This window comes from Triticum urartu, chromosome 6 (genome assembly GCF_003073215.2).
Source record: "Triticum urartu cultivar G1812 chromosome 6, Tu2.1, whole genome shotgun sequence".
NCBI lineage: Eukaryota > Viridiplantae > Streptophyta > Magnoliopsida > Poales > Poaceae > Triticum > Triticum urartu.
In genome coordinates this window covers 2,031,582-2,047,085 of record NC_053027.1, presented here as the reverse complement: position 1 = coordinate 2,047,085, position 15,504 = coordinate 2,031,582, and the positions used below count along the sequence as shown (strand labels likewise).

Below are 15,504 nucleotides of genomic sequence, written 5' to 3'. Positions count from 1 at the left end.
TCAACTTGACTGTCGTTTTGCTGACTAATAAATGATCCTTTGCTTAATGGCTCCCGTGCACCACGCCATAACGAGGAGCGGTTGCTTACACCCTCCGTATTTAAAAGAGTGTATTTCCAACTTTGTCGAAGGGTCAAATTATCTCAAAGTTTGACCGAGTTTGTGTAAACATATATCAATACTTGTGAAACCAAATAGGTATATGAAGAAAATATATTTTATCATGAATATAATGTTACTAATTTGATGACATAAATGTTGGTTTATTATTGTACATACACGGTCAAATATAAAAAAATTTGACTTTTCAACAAAGTTGGAAGTACACTCTTTTATGGACAGAGGGAATACCTGATTACATTAGCATCGTGGGCTTTGGCCTTGTGAATGGCTTTCTTTTATTTTAGACTTATAATTGTAGTTTGTTAGTCCTTTAACCTAGCATAGCTGACTGATTCAACGAAATATCAACGTGTGCTTTCGTTGTAGCCTATATGTTGCTTTTTGAACGCTAGCTTGATTCACCGGGACGGACACAATGCACGCGTGCAAAGAAAGATCGGCGTGTGCTTTCGCTGTAGCTTATTGGGTCAAGTTGCATGGTTCGTCAAAACGCACGCTGGCGGGAAAAGTTGCAAAGAAAGTCAAACAAAATTCCACCGCAAGATGCAGTATCTCTATTAATTCCTTATCCTTAGATTAATGCAAGTTGCATCTCTTTAAAGAGAAATTCACCTACCAATGAACAAAATTCCACGGCAAGTTGCAGTACCTCTATTGATTCCATAGATTAATGCAAGTTGCATTTCTTTGAACCAAACTTTTGTTTTCTTCACACCGTGCGCATGGAGGCCAAGTCATGGGAAGCAAGGACTAAACCGTACGCGCTAATTGGTTATATTTTCCTCTGCTATATAACTAGCTCCACAAGTCACTTGTAGCAGATACGTACGCCGTTTCTTGCTTGAAACCATGGTGATCAATTTCATTTGCTGGCCAAGTACCAAACTGGCATGGATCTTGGCGCTGCTGCTCAACCTGGTCATGATGATTCAAGTTCACGGCCAGCCTCCTTCTTCTGGTAACACAAGCCATATCCTCATAGCTTTTCCGTTATAGATCCTACAGTTCTTTAACCTATTCTCTATCTGCATGCAGTACAGTTGTGTTTACTTGCGCATGCAACTTAAAAGAAATCCAGCTTTACAGTAATCTGAACATCCATACATTATTATCAGCTTCTGAATATGCAGTCCCACAGCTAGGCCTCCTTTGGTTTGGTGGAATTCTATAGAAATTTCATAGGATAGGATTTCTATAGAAAAAATTCCTTTAGAGCCCTTTGGTTTGCAGGAATACAATCCTATTCCTATGGTGGAATTCTTCCTATCCTTCACATCTCATAGCAAAATAAACATTAACCTGGACTCAATGAAAAAAAAAATCTTATGATGTGAATCAAAGAGCGTCTCCTTTCCTATTCCTATTCATAGGATTTGAGATACATGTCATCTCATTTCTATTACTTTTCTATTCCTATGACTTTTCCTACCCTATGAAACAAAAGAAGAGCTAATGATCTTTGCATCAATCCCGAACTGTTGGAAGTTGGAATTGGAACAGATGAAATTGATACATATTCTCCATTATATTGTATAGGGTTCATAAGCATCGACTGTGGATTGAGAAACCGCAGTTCGTACAACGACAGTGCCACCGGGCTACGGTTTGATCCTGACGGTGGATTTGTTGAGGGTGGCATGATAAAAAAGATTTCTCACGAGTTTATGGATGCTGCCGAAAATGAGCAACAAAAAACCCTGAGGAGCTTTCCCGATGGCTCAAGGAATTGCTATACACTGCCATCCACCATCGGTAAGAAGTATCTATTGAGAGCCACGTTTACTTATGGCAACTATGATGGGTTGAACAAGACTCTGGACGGGTCGCTGTTTCTGTTTGGGCTCCATATCGGCGTTAATTCCTGGGCTACGGTGAACTTGACAAACTGGTACGGAACGAGGTGCTCACCGTTGCTCCGAGCAACTCCTTGTCCGCCTGCTTGGTAAACTTGGGTTCAGGGATTCCCTTCATATCCTCGTTGGAGCTAAGGCCACTCGAAGATACGATGTACCCTTTTGTCAATACTTCTGTTTCAATCAGCCTTCTTAGTCGAACCAGATTTGGCAACGTCACCAACTTTATCACAAGGTGAGATGAGGGGTCCCGTCCGTCCATTATAATTTTGGAGTAGATATAAGTTGTGCCTACCAATGGTTTTCGACTCAGTTTTTGCTAGCTTAATGCATATATAGTGTTTGCTCCTTTTTCGTTAATCCTGCCATTGCTTCTAACAAAAACTAATAGTAGTAATTAAATCTTACTACAACTTGTATGTAAATGCCGTATTGTACCGTGCTAGCTATTTATCTGTCTTTAATTTTGTGTCCTTGTGTTCAATTATTAAGGTATCCAACGGACAAATATGACCGCTTCTGGGATAGCGACTCCACATCCTACCCCGGGATCAACCTGAGCACTACCAATAAAGTGGAGAGCCTCCCCGGCAACAACTTCTTCAATATACCGTCGGTCATCATGCAGAATGCCTTGACCGTAGACATGAACTTCTCCAGGTCCAGGATAATCATCAGCCCGCCAGAACATCCCAATCTAGACACTAAGAACATGCAGGTTCTTCCAATCTTTCACTTTGCCGAGATCAATGGGAGCAACCCGAACAGGAGGTTCGACATCTACGGCGCCGGCGAATTGCTCTTCTCAGACTTCTCCCCTTCACGATTCCGGGTGGACAGCATGCACCAGAACGGACGGTTCTTGCCCTACGCAGATGGATCCTTCCTCCTGAACAAGACGGGCAGCTCGACACTCAAGCCGTTGATCAACGCGATCGAGACCTACTATCTCGTTCGGATGGATAAGCTCACTACTGACTCGGAAGATGGTAAGCTAATGTAAATACTGCACGTTCATTACACAGTTATCATTTAGTATATGACAGATTCACATGATCGTGATGCAATTTAGTCACTTGCTTGAATAGCACATCCAGCTGCGTGCATGCGTTTATAATGAAATGTTAATGACCGGGATATCACTGTGTAGGCCCCTGAAAGTTTACAAAGTTTGACTTTGACCAAAGCTAATACGCAGACTAAATAAAAATGAAGGGAGTACTGAAGTTAATGTTTTCATCTTCTTAATACATATAAGCCCTATAACCAACATATACAATTTTTTTATTCCGGGTTCATATTTTTCTGTGTTTTTCCTATTGTAGTCAATTACATGAAAGAAGTCAAGAACCACTACAATTTGACACGAATAAACTGGAATGGAGATCCGTGCTCCCCAAGAGAATATTCCTGGGAAGGTTTGACTTGCGACTACTCAAAGAGCAACCAGAATCCAAGGGTTGTTTCAGTGTAAGAACATAATACCATATTCATTTGAATTAAAGCATCGGAGTTCTTTTTTTTTACAATCTAAGTGCAAGTTTAATGCTCCACAAAAGCCACCTCTTGATTTGAGTGTGTCTCCATATATGTATTGTTATGTATAAAATTTTTATTATACGGACACTTGGTCATGTTTCTTACCGGCTAAGATCTTGATAACACAGATAATTTACTTGAAATGAAGAACATGTAATTTATTGTAAACCTTCACCACAGAAATATATGTCAGCTCAATGAAATCACGAGATTGTAGAACTTGTTGTAATATGAGTTGCTTTTGCAGAAACCTCTCTGCGAGTGGATTGAAAGGTGGATTAGCCATATCATTCATGAACATGGTATCACTAGAAAACCTGTAAGTGGTACTTACCACAATGAATTGATATGCTAGACACTTATTGCGATTATTATATATGTTGGCATAATTTTGACCCTAAGCACAAACATATATAGGGATTTATCACACAACAATTTGACGGGAGCTATTCCAGACTATCAGCTAAAGTCACTCAAAATTCTGTAAGTCTGACTATACATTTGGTTGATAACATAGATTTCACATGAATAATTTTAAATATTATTTTCCAGCAATTTGTCAAACAACCAGCTCGTTGGGCCAATCCCTGATTCTATTCTACAAAGAGTTCAGGCTGGTTTGCTTGATTTAAGGTTTGATACACTCTATTGCACAATTCCTTGATGTATTTCTATTTCCAATAAAACACACCAATAGGCTCAACCCAAGGTTCATTATCACAGAAATAATTGGACATTTAGAAACAATAGTTGCAAATATTATATAATTATTGGTGGAAACACATTCTGTTCCTTTAGCATGTCTTGCCAAACAAGAGCTACACATGTTCACTTTCTACTTGTGCAGCACCACACTTCTACAGCTATATGCATAAACTCGTCAAATGCGACTAAGTTGTGGCACCCAATTAGGAAATAGTCATACTTTTGCAGTGCTTATTGATCCAAACATACCCCGGTAACATATACTAGCATCTAGTAACTACAAATGATTTATCATTTCTGAGCCTTAAGAGGAAGACAATCACCTATTGATAACGGGATGCGATTTCAAAACAATGCAGTCTGTTAATTTAGAGGTTGGAGGTCCTTATAAGAATTATTAGAGGGTTAGTCGTGGTACAATCATTAATTTTTATAGCCGTTGTACCTAATATGTTTGAGAGATGATTTATATATACGTTGTGCATTTGTGTCACAAGATTGGAAGGCAATCCCATATGCTCAGAAGTCAAAGATACATACTGCTCAAATAAGAAGAAGAACACCATACAAGCAATGCTTATCACAGTGGTAGTTCCTGTGGTAGTAGTAGCCATCCTAGTATTGATGTGCATAATCGGGAAGTTGTGTTGGAAAGGTAAAATATAACTTTTACACTCTAAAATCCCCTTTCATCGCTGCAATAAAATTAGGTAGACATTAGACAACAACTTCATACCTAAACTTTCATGTAAACTTAATTTCTTTACCATGCAGGTAAGTCAGACCATGAGGATTATGCCATGTATGAAGAGGAAACTTCCCTGCATGTTGACCTCAGACGATTCACGTACATAGAGCTCAAGCTCATAACAAACGACTTCCAATCAATCATTGGAAAAGGAGGTTTTGGTATTGTTTATCATGGCAAACTGGAAAATGGTGATGAAGTAGCCGTTAAGGTGCTGATGGAAACATCAATTGCGGAGTCAACAGACTTCTTCCCTGAGGTATAACATGAAACCAATGTGGCTGAATCATTTTTTTCTTCAATAGAGAGTATACAATAAGTCAGCACAAATAAATATACCTTTATGTTGTCTATCTGCAATAAATGCAACTGGCTTGTATGTTTGGTAACTATATGTATTCCCACAGGTACAAACCTTGTCCAAAGTTCATCACAAGAATCTTGTGACTTTGAAAGGATATTGCCAAAACAAGAAGTGCCTCGCTCTCATTTATGACTTCATGTCGAGAGGGAATCTTCAACAGCTCATAAGAGGAGGTTTATTTATTAATTGTTTACCTTTTATTAATGTTTATATCAAACATAATTGACTTGTTAAGTTGTAGTTAAATACACATATAGGTTATTTATGACTTAAATCAATAAACTTTAACCCTCAGCCAAACCTAAAATCAGTAAAATCTAAAATGCAGATTAAGAAATTCAGGGTTTAAATTCCTCCAAAAAAAATAACACAAACAGGCAACTTGACCACATAGTCTAATTAACCCTTGGGACACAATTACTTCTAAAATTATATGAATATATGGTGTTTTGTAGAGTAATATAGAACTCATAGGACATGTCCCTAAGTACAAAAACGAACTCCAAAGTCAAAGTAGCCAACCTTTTGGCATCTTACTATCAACATGATTTCTTGTTACATGTGTGGTTGGTTGCCTAGACTGTTATTGTTACTCTGATTAAATGAATTTGAGTTGGCGGACCTAATTTACTATGTATATGTAGAGTATGTGGTAAGAAGTAAGGCCCTAGCAGGACATTCTTGAAGTTACAACCTTGGAATGTTCAATTAATTGTTCTTTGATATGTGGCTAACAAACCGAGGAAAGCATAGTTACACTCCTAGAGTCATACCAATGCCATGATGGGATTGTAAGCATCTTTCGAAGCCATTATGAATGAAATAAACTCTAGAGGAAATTTTAAGTAATAATTTAATAGTTGGTTCTCTTCTTAATTTGATTTGGATATAACAAAAACTCACGTAAAGAGAAGGAAAAGCATCAGTTGCCTCTCGAATATCAAAGCTCAGTTTTATGCAGGTTTAAGATCTTAATATATCAATTGGTTCTATGCTTAACCATTAAGGCAGCGTGCATAATTTGTTAGCTTAAATATATGTACAACATGATAATAATAATAGTATTAATAGTGGTGGTGGTGGTGGCAGTAGTGGTAGTAGTGGTGGTAGAAGTAGTAGTAGTAGTAGTAGTAATAATGGTAGTAGTACCAATAATAAAAACATATATTTATGTGCTATCCATGTATCAAGGAACTTATATTAATGTCGTATTTCTTGATGCAGGAGATGACTATAGTTTGAATTGGGAACAACGACTTCATATTGCACTTGATGCTGCACAAGGTCCATATTTCAGTTATTTACTAATTTTATGTATTGTATGTATGTATGCTTGCTTTGACTAAGTATGACTTCAATAAACTATAGGGCTGGAGTATCTACACGAGTCTTGCACCCCATCAATAGTTCACAGAGATGTAAAGACCCCCAACATCCTTCTAGACAAGAATCTTGTGGGGATAATATCTGATTTTGGGCTTTCCCGGGCTTTTAATGATGCTCACACACACATATCTACTGTTGCTGCTGGCACTCTTGGCTACCTCGACCCCGAGTACCATGCAACTTTCCAACTCACAGTCAAGACAGATGTTTATAGCTTTGGCATCATGCTTTTGGAGATCATCACTGGCCAGCCCCCAGTATTGATGGAGCCTCAAACCTTTCATCTACCAAACTGGGTACGCCATAAGATTGCCATGGGAAATATTCATGACATCGTGGACAAGAGATTGTTGGATCAGTACGATGCCAGTTCACTCCAGAGTGTGCTAGACCTCGCCATGAACTGCGTCAAAAACGCGGCCATCCACAGGCCGACCATGACCGAGGTTGTTTCAAGGCTCAAAGCGTTGTTGCCAGTAGTTTCTAGTGAGAAGTTGTCTGTTTCTGCTTCAACTGGTAGTATGAACCCCATGGATGCTGAAATTCGAAGGCAATTTCAGTTGACGATTTCTGGAGTAAGCAACGAGGAGAACTCCTTCCAGTCTGGTTATGGCGGTGGGATGTCGGAATTAATCCATTTATCTGGACGGTGAAAGGGAAACTCCTACCGGTTTTTGTTGCATCTGCTTAGTCAAAGTTTGGTAATCTGCTCAAATGTGTCCTTGTTTGTTGTTCATAAACTGCAATCGATTCATTTTATGTTTCCGGCACGTCTGTGGTGTTTTCCTTTCTGTTCTGTTCTTGTGAGAAGTATGCTACTTAGTTGGAGTAATTTTGAAAAAGGAAGCATCTTCTTCGTGTGAGAACTCGTGACATATTATCCAGTACCCACGCATTGAGTCCCAGAACGAATCGTAAACAAGTGGTCTGCTCAAGCGTTGCTGATTTATAATTCTGCTTATTTATCCCTAATATCTCACGCAGTGTGTGCTATAAGATAAAATATAGATGCTCCTTCTACCAAACCCTATGAACATATTCCGAGTCACAGAATTATACATGATGGAGTTGCGCTATGTGCGAGTTCGAACCTGAGCTGTGAAGAGGCCGATCCTGTTCATGGTAGCCGGCCGCCCGACGGCAGTTCCTCGACTCGGGTGCACGCATATTATCCAGTACCCACACATTGAACACAAACTGTTGTGCCGCACGTACGGAGCTGGAGTCGCTCGTGTAGGCCGGTATCAACGGCCCATAACCCCTCCGTGTGTCCCTTGTCTAGTAGTCTTATTTTATCTCACACATAGCTGCATTCCCTCAAAAATAAAATCTCATGGCTGCAGGTTATAACAGTACAAGCGTGTATGCCATCTGGGGACGCTTTCAGTTCACGCCTCGGTTCCGAGCCACCGATATCCTGGAAGAATAATTCATCCTAACCAAGTACTACAAACTTGCACAGTGTGAAAAATAGATATGACCTGCACGGTTTCCGTATGCACTGCAGTCGTACGGATGAATTATATGTCTTACAAGCTGTGCACATGGTTGTTCAGGCTTCCACAGGCGACCAAGCGCTATCTTTGTTCCTCGCCCAAAGCTAGAGAGAGAGATGACCTTGTTGAAAAAGCAATTTATTTTGATGGACACCAAACATGACAGTATATTCAAGAAACAGCATCGACCTTGTTGAGAAGGGACATATCTGTTTTTTTTTTTGGAAAAGTGGAGCATGTACATTATTTGATGTAACTACTCCTGCTTGACATCCATATCTGTGAATTTTTCGCATTTTTCCCCGAAACTTCATATTTGTTATCGCTATTTCTTAACCAAAACTTACAGGCGCATAATCTATTTTATCATGTAGCTCTCAGTGTTGTCCAAATTGTTTTGAACTATCAGGAGAGGTCAACCAGGAGTAGTTGCTCCTGTAACCATACCAGAATCCGTTCGGCAAGTTGTCTTTCTTTTAGGCATCTAGTGGTAGTTCCATACTGTTCTTTTTTTTAGGGGCAAAAGGAATTTATTTATTAGTCATTTGGGCAGTCTTTTGCACATAGGCTGTGAACATCTCCCGGCCCGGAGGCAAGCCACACCACAGTGCGCTCCTCTACTCTACCAAAGTTTGCCAGGTAATGGCTCACTACATTTCGTTCGCGAGCTACAAGGCGTAGCTCGAACTCCCTCTCGTCTTTCATAAGCCTTCTAGCTTCGGCAACCAGCATAGAATATCTTGACCTGTCAATACCTGATGCCATAAGCATGTTGAACGCCACTGAGAAATCAGTCTCCACTTCAATTGGACGTTGGGTCCATTGGCACGCTAGGGATAAGCCCTCCATGCACGCGTATAGCTCAGCTTCAAGGGGTTCCACGAAAGTGTATAGGACCCGACATGATGACAGGATTATCTCCCCTTTTGCATCCCGAACTATCATCCCACCGCCCGCCATACCTGTCTTCTCGCAAAAAGAACCGTCCACGTTTAGCTTTAGCCGTACATCTGGTGGAGGCGTCCACTTCCCCGACGTCTTGGCATCAACAAGGGCATGTGATAGTGGACTAGGAAGCGGTACAGGGTGCATTACTTGCTTGCCCTTCACGGGATCAGCTTGTGGATTGCAGTGTAAGCTTATCAGGGACTCCGCGTACGATAGAAGGAAACTTCTAGACGCGTCAATGGGAGGCGTCGGCTTCGCGTGCGTCAGCTCGTTCCTCACGTACCAGCAACGCCATAGGGTCATCATGAGCTTCATGCGATCAAACTCCGTCAAGTCACAAATATGTTGCACGAGCCATTCCTTGCCTGTCCGCCGGATAGCCGATGATAGCCGATGCATCCGGGAGACTCCAGTGCTCAGCCATAGCCTGCCAAAGTGCCACTGCCAACAGGCATCTGCAAAAGGCATGAAAAGTGTCCTCCGGTGTTGACACCAGATTTTGGCATGGTGACGAATCCGGGTTCGTATGCAAAAGTTAGAGGCAACGCTTCGCGAGCCGGCCCTGAGTGAAAAAGTATTTGGCCTTTGCCGGGTGAATGAAAACCTTGCCTGGGTAAAACCTTGCCGGTGTGAAGGCTTGCCGGTGTGGAAAGCTTGCCGGCGGAGAAGCTTGCCGATGTGAATTCTTGCCGGGGTAAAACCTTGCCGGTGTGAAGGCTTGCCGTCATGGAAAGCTTGCCGGCGGAGAAGCTTGCCGATGTGAATTCTTGCCGGGGTAAAACCTTGCCGGTGTGAAGGCTTGCCGGCGTGGAAAGCTTGCCGGCGGAGAAGCTTGCCGATGTGAATTCTTGCCGGGGTAAAACCTTGCCGGTGTGAAGGCTTGCCGGCGTGGAAAGCTTGCCGGCGGAGAAGCTTGCCGATGTGAATTCTTGCCGGGGTAAAACCTTGCCGGTGTGAAGGCTTGCCGGCGTGGAAAGCTTGCCGGCGGAGAAGCTTGCTGATGTGAACTCTTGCCGGGGTAAAACCTTGCCGGTGTGAAGGCTTGCTGGCGTGGAAAGCTTGCCGGCGGAGAAGCTTGCCGATGTGAACTCTTGCCGGGGTAGAAAGCTTGCCGAGGTAAAACCTTGTTGATGTGAAATCTTGCCGGGGGAGAAACATTGCTAGGGAAGGACCTTTGCCAGGGTAAAAACCTTGCCGGGGTAAACCCTGTTGGTGTGGAAAGCTTACCCGGGTGGAAGGCCTGCTGGGGTGGAGGCTGTGATAGTCAAGCCGACGAGAAGTTGAAGATGGGCTCAGAAGCTGATTCAGATGATCTTGGATGGAAAAGTGTCCTATACGAGAGTTGTGCGTCTCGTCAAAACGATCGATTTTGATATAAACATCGTCTCAACCCGAGGTCGTATGAAAAAGTTAGAGCCCGCACGGCGAGACCCTCTAGCGAGCAAAGTGTGACGCCTGGAACCAGACACATATATGGGTGTGTCTGATGAGCTGCGTGAGTAATTATCTGTTTTGCGCGAGCGATTTGACCCTCGAGATGACCTCTAATGAAAACACGTTCAACATGAAAGATGTTCGTCTCGTCGAAACGGTCAAGATTGCTTTTGGGCTCGTTTCCATCCGAGGTCGTTTACTACCGCAAAAAGGATCCGCAAGGTACAGCCAGTTTAAACCGAACAGTTTTGAAAAGTTCGGATAAAACCAATCCAAATTTGACTAGGGTTTTTGGACGTAAATTAATGTAATTTTCTTGTAAGGAAAGCCTAGATGAATCCTTTTCTTGTACGGGAAGTCCAGCTGCCTCTTATATATGTTGGGGGTGATGGCCGATTGAAACAACACCAATCGAACCAATCAATCTATTACACTTTTGTGTTCATCTATCTTTATCCCCTACCCTTGTATCTTTCTTTCTCGTTCTTCGTTCGTTCTTCGCGTTGGAGGGCAGCGATCCACGAGGCTCTAGGGGCGAGCGAATCGACCTAGGGCAGCCCATAGCCGCCGCACTCCCTGACGGGGTCCCTCCCGGGAGTGTGGGGTTTCGGGTCTTCAAAAGCGCCCGCTGACTGTCTTGCGTATCGCGCTGTCGGTCGGGTCTCCTTCGATGTGAGCTGCGGTGCATCACCCCCGGCGTCGAGGGTACACGTGATGTGTTCATGTGTCAACACACTTTTTGGCGACTCCGCTGGGGATCAAGCTTTGAACAGTCTCCATCCTGTTCTTGCTACGAGGAGAGCGTCGTCAAGCGGCTGCAATCTACAACGGTAACATGTATCATCAATCTCCTTCCGTAGATGCAAATAGCCATTATGTTGATGTTGCTAGATCTTTGAACGGACATGTGATGTCGGCCAGCCCTAATGAGCAATGGCCGACTAGTTATTCCATTGGAGAAACTTGGAATTTACAGAATCGTGACATGCAACTTATGAATCTGAACTTTCGTGCATCGGCAACATCTTTCAATATGCCGGTGAACAACACGATTTGTTCGAGTGATCAATATAGGACACCTCCTGTACAGGAGGGCATCTCAAAGTTTTATCCATCGGCAGCCGACTCGCAATATGCGGGTTCATCCCCAAACATGCCGATGAATGGGGGAATGGGCCATGCTTCTGTTAGCTATTTGGCCGGTTATCCTCAAAGTTCATATACTACACCTCGTCAGATTAATTGTTCAGTGGCGTATGAAACTAGAAATTTGATGACTCGGCTCACCTTCACGGTCATGGCCGAGTGAATAGATATTCGATAGGAACATATGTGCCTAATATTGCAGGAGATGAGGTGGCTCTGGCTGCATTAAAAAATTTAGCCCAAAATAAGAAGATTAGTGCTATTTGCCTTGGGCAACACGACAAGGGATTGGTTCCTGATTATGAGGCAATAAGAGCTAGGGTTTTGAAAGAAGACGAAGTGTTGCCGATTGATCAAATTGTCGAGAGAAAATATTCAACAACGATGCACACACCTTCACCTATCATTGCAGCATGTTATACACCCCCTATACAAGCGCAAAATTTCGGCAACATCAATTCATTGCCGAAAGATCCTAAAAGTATTGGGGGCAAGCCGATCCAAGCAGGGTTGAGTTTAAAGAAAAATATCTGGCCCAAGTGGACAAGATCAAGCCAAAGCTCACAGGGAATAGAGTCAACGAATTTACTACACCTATCCTTGAGGAATTACCTGCAGAATATCGACAGGCCTACGAAGCACTCAACAAGAAGCGTGGAGAGGGATATTTGCAAGAATACGTCAAGTGCCTTCCTCCATGTAGCAACCATGTTGGCCCTTCTGCACTTTTGAGGCAAGATAAAAAAGAAGCTTTGCAAGCAAACCAGCAAAAAGGGATTCATTCGGCTAATATGGTAGATTCGGTTGAAACCGGATTGAGCACCGAGATGTTTAAGGCCAAGTGCGTTGCATCGTTCCAGACGAGCGCATAGCCAACTAAAGCCAAGTACATCAAGCCAACTATTTTCGCGTGTACCAAAATAGAAGATGCAAGCTTCGCTGAGCAAAGGAACGACAAACGCAACAAATTGGATGTGCTCTATTAGCATCAAGACCAAGAAAATGCGTCCGAGCAAAGTTCAACTGACGAAGAGCGTCTGAGTGACATCCACTCGGGCAATCCGACTGAAATATACTCGGGCAATTCGAGTGAAATATACTCAAGCAATCTGAGTGATGAGGCACGAGATCCAGAAAAAGAGGAAGAGGCGTTGGAGAATTATTCAGAAGTGGAGCAATGTATTGTTCCAGTGGTGCAACCATCTTCTCCTTCCAACGTCTTCACAAAGGTACACCTAGCAGATAGTTTACTCAATTTTCGATTCGGTCAAAGTCATATTGTTGATGCACCTGTTAGTAAGATTCTAATTAATTTTGAAAGACCAATTGAAATGAGTAATCTATTTGTTAGGAATGATCTTGTCACTAATCATGATAGTCAACACATGGTATCATTCATAGAGGCTAATAGTGACAACTTATCAAAACCAAAGTTGTTCCCGTCATGCCAACTGAACTTTGTATTCATATTGACAACTTTGTTTGTTTCATGCTTGGCTAACATTTGGTCTCAATTGAGACATGTATGTTCGAACTATTTTCGTTTTAGAAATTTAAAGCCAAGGTTAAATTCTGTTGAGAAAACCGATGCTAGTATAATATCTTACCCAAAGACATCGGAAATAGAGTGCAAAACACAATGCATAGCCGAATGGTGTGGTGCAAAATCTGAACCATTCGTTTGCTTAATTCCAAAGCCGTTCTCACAGCAAGATCGGCTAGAAAATAAAAAGTTTACCTTTAATTCAAACATGTGTGATCAAATCTTTGATTTGTTGTTGAGAAATAATTATATTAGAATTCTTGATCACCATGTTGAGCCATCTGTCCGGGGACGAATGTATTGTAAGTTGCATGATTCGTCCAAGCATAATTTTGAGGAGTGTAACATGTTTCGTCAAATAGTTAAATTGGCCATTGATAAAGGACGATTCAAATTTGTTGAGACACCAAGAGATGACCAGTCTATTCCGATTGGTCCCAATGGTAGAAAGTTTTTGCATCGGCTGCTTCATGCCGATCCATTTGAAGAGAAGGTAAAAACTGCAAGTGATGGGATCAAGCTTTCAAGTAAAGAAGATGTCGAAGAGCATAATGAACATAATCTTGAGGGCGAGAATTCCATCGAAGCTACAATGGAGACGCCAAGGACTAGGGGGGGGGGCAGCAAGCAAATCCAATGACCGATGAAAGCAAACCAAAAGAAAATAAAGGCCGAAATAAGCACAAGTGTAAAAGATCAAAAATCACCTTCGCAGAACTATTGGAGAAATATCAAAAGAAGAGTGAAGAGAAGAATGCTTATCGGCCCAATCATGCAAAGAAACCAAGATCACCACCAAGGCGGAAATATGAGGATCGGTATTGGCAAAGTGAGAATTTTAATGCAACATATTCATATCCTTATTTTGGGCCGCCAATGCCAATGCCGTGGATGCCTCCCTATGCTCATGTAGATCCATATTCATCATGGGACAGGTATGATACAAGGGCACATTCTCCATCTTATTTTAGACCATCTCACCAATATTATGCAACTCCAAGAAGATCAACATTTGAACAGTCACATGTTAAAGACCGTTTCAATTATAAGGAATCGGTCCGGACACCATGGATGAAAAAAGAAGTGGTCAAGCAAGTCTACTGCGTGAAAAGAGATGGTCGTAAGTGTGCTACTTCAGATTTGATCTCAAATAATAAAGAGCCAATTAAAGTGTTGACATTGGCTACAAAAGGCAAAGAAGTGAAGCAATCAATTGATACAAATCAGAGTGCCAAATTTAAAGAAAAGAAGTTGAGGGTGCATAAGGCCCAAAAAGAGTTGCCATTGGTTGAAACAAAATCAAAGTCGACGTGCTCACTCGGCTTATCATATTGGCAAAAGAAAGAGCTACAAAAGCTTAGTGCACAAGAGCTGAGAATCAAGAACATGGCATGGGTTCCCAAGAGGAACAATCAAAATAAAAATGATGCCGGTCCTTCTATTGCAGCAAGTGTTACAAAAGTTAAGAAAGGGAAGGATGGAAGCGGAAAACAATTAAGCCGAAGGTGTACATCATCCCATGAAAATATTCGGTTAGCGCATCATACATATTCATCAAACAAGCCATTGATGTCTTTGTCAAGGAATTCGTTCCCAGGTATGATTGGTTACCCTCCATGGGCTTATTTTGATCCATGGATGCAATATAACTTTTTATGTCATGAAAGGGTATTACCAAATCATCATACATATGATTAGCTACAAGTTTGTTGTTGACCCAGAGGGCCGAAATGCTTGATTTGTTATTTCAATAGTTTATTTTCGGCTATACGTGCTTTGGTGGATGAGGTTTACATGGACCTTATGTTAATGGCCGATACTTAACTATCACCCTAAGAAATTATTTAATCGTGGCCGGTGTGGAATTCTAACATCGTCCTTATTGAAGAGGGAGACAACTACTATGGAGATTATGTTTTGATAGTTGAATTCATAAAAATGGCCACGGTGTTGGTATTGTTTACATATCTCCTCATGGTTCTGTTTTTGAAGCCTCGTGCCGCCTAGAATATTTTTGCACAAACAATCAAGCCGAATATGAAGCATTGTTATTCGGCCTAGAGATGTTACTTGCTATAGATGTTACACATATTGAGGCTTACGGTGATTCGTTACTAGTAGTGCAGCAAGTATCCAAAGTCTTCAGTGTTTGGACGAATCACTTAATGTTTATCTTGATAAATGTCTAGATATAATTTCTACATTGGATTGTTTTAGAA

At 41.8% G+C, this 15,504-nt stretch overlaps 1 pseudogene; it reads left to right on the top strand.

Annotated features, from left to right (window-relative positions):
* Nucleotides 1–972: 972 nt before the first annotated feature.
* Nucleotides 973–7,371, top strand: LOC125516090 (annotated as a pseudogene).
* The last annotated feature ends 8,133 nt before the right edge of the window (nt 7,372–15,504 follow it).